Source organism: Arvicanthis niloticus, chromosome 10, assembly GCF_011762505.2.
Source record: "Arvicanthis niloticus isolate mArvNil1 chromosome 10, mArvNil1.pat.X, whole genome shotgun sequence".
NCBI classification, from domain to species: Eukaryota; Metazoa; Chordata; class Mammalia; order Rodentia; family Muridae; genus Arvicanthis; species Arvicanthis niloticus.
This window is the reverse complement of record NC_047667.1, coordinates 58,185,261-58,187,628: the sequence shown is the minus strand read 5'-3', so window position 1 is coordinate 58,187,628 and position 2,368 is coordinate 58,185,261.

Genomic DNA, 2,368 nt, shown 5'->3' with positions numbered 1-2,368 from the left:
CTTGTTTGAAATTATTCTTCAGCTTGTTCTTTGGATTTGTAAGTTCCAAGTGTTTCTTCATTCAGATTTCCTTCTGTTTCAATGTTTCCTGGGGTCAGGACACAGAGGAGAGAAATACGGTCTTGCAAACTTAGCCAGTCCCTGTTAAGTACTAGAAACATTTCTATCTGAAGGAAGTGGGGGAGTCCCCAGGTACCCCATGTTTCTTTGCTTTAGGAAAGTTAGTTTCTTTTATTATTTTAAATTTTACTTTATTTAAATATATATAAATATTATATTAGTATATTAAATATTGGTGTGTGTGTGTGTGTGTGTGTCTGCCTGCCTGCACACCAGTGCCATGATACACAAGTGGAAGTTGGGGGATAATTTGCCTAAGTCAATTCTCTCTTTCTATCATGTGAGACCCTGGGATCCATTTCAGGTGGTCAGAGTAGTCACTTTTACCCTCCCTGACCTTAGGCCTATATCCCTACCACCTCGTAAAGATGACATCCTCTTTCCCATTGCTCATCACTGCAGATGAACCCCTCATTATCCTGAACAAAACCTTGTGTGAGGTAGCTAGATCTAGCACTGCAGGGCACCTCCCACCAAATGGAAGACAGCACCCAGAACCCTCCTCACTTAACACTTGCCTCCTTCTGCCCATTGGATGGAAGGTTCTGCTTGAAGACAGAGAACACAGTGACCTCCAGAAGCTCTGCACAGTTCTTGAGCTCTTTGTCAGTAAGAGTTAAAGGCCATTTACCTGTGTTTATTTTATATTTAATGAGTGGGTTAGTACTAAAGGAACAGCTGATGTTCCATTTACTTTGGATACTGATCACACGCACACTTGAAATATAGGATCAGCTCCATGATCTATCACAAACCCTCAGAAAGAGCTTGTGATAGCCAGTGACAGACATGTGAGGTCACGCCCAAATACCTGCATTTTGTGGATGTTCTATACACGGAGACTTGATGCAGTAATCATGGCGGATAGAACCCCAGAGCTTCAGAACAGGAGTAGGGCTGTGGAATGACTCCAGGGGGCAAGCTTAAAGTCTTGCTGTCTTGGCATTCCATGGAAAGAGCTAGAAACTTGCCAGCAGGAAGTAAGATAGCAACTTTAGGCATACAAGAACTGACCGAAAGCAGGATAGAGCTGAGTGTGGTGGGATGAACCTATAAGCCTGGCTCCTGAAGGACTGAATCAGGGACTCATCACAAGTTCAAGACTACCCTGGGCTCCATAGTGAGTGTGAGCCTTGTTGTAGTTTTGCTTATGCTACTGTGATAAAATACCATGCCCAGAAGCAACTTAAAGGAGAAAACATTTATTTAGTCCATAATTCAAGGTCCATTGTGTGGAAGAGTCAAGGCTGTGGGTATTTGAGGGAGCTAGCTAGTTGTACTCACAATCAAGAGCAGAGAGAGAAATGAATGCACACATACTCACTCGCTTGATTATGTTCAGCTCAGTTTCTTCACTCTCATATAGTTCAGGATGCCCCTGCCTAGGGAATGGTACCACCCACAGTGGGCTAAGTCTTTTTTATATCAATTAAGGCAATCTCTTATAGATATGTCTACTGGCAAAACCAATATAGGCAATGCCTCATTGAGACTCTCTTCCTAGGTGGTCCTAGGTTGTGTCAAATTGACAAAACTAACCATTATATGCCCAGTATGGGTTATGCAGTGAGCCTCTACCCTTCATTTTATGTGTGGATGTTTGTGTGTAAAAATGCTAGAGGTCAATGTCAGGTATCTTCTTAGGTACCTCTCCACCTTATTTTTTTTGACTAATCTGGGTTAATCTGGGTCTTAGCATTTTAATTTGTTGACTTGCCAGTGAGTCCCTGGGATCACCTGCCACCTCCCTGACAGTTTCTGGGATCACTGGGATCTGTTTCCCTTTCCTCCCTGACTGGAGTAACATATGCACTTGGCTTTTTAATGAGTTAAACATCTGAACTCAGATCCTCACACCAGATCCTCATGCTTGCACAATGAGCACTGTGCACGATGAGTCAAGCCATATCCCCTGCCCCCAGCCCAAGGGTTTCTGATGAATGTGTATCCCTTTCTTTCTCACCCTCATCAAATCAACAAGTCCTGAGCTGAACTGTTCTAAGTCAGGGACCACTTGGGTTTGAGTTCCTTGAAGTGGCAGCATCTTGCAGGCATGGCCTTGACATGACATCTAACTGAAGGGTTGTTGATTGGACAGCTCTGATGGATTTTCTACTGTGATAGTCTAAGTTTGCAGGGGTGGGAGTAAGGGGACCTGCTCATGAAAAAGAATGCCATGGGACAATATGCTTGAGAAGTCCAGCATGCCTCAGTCTTCTCAGACACAACAGCCCATCTAGAGGGAAGG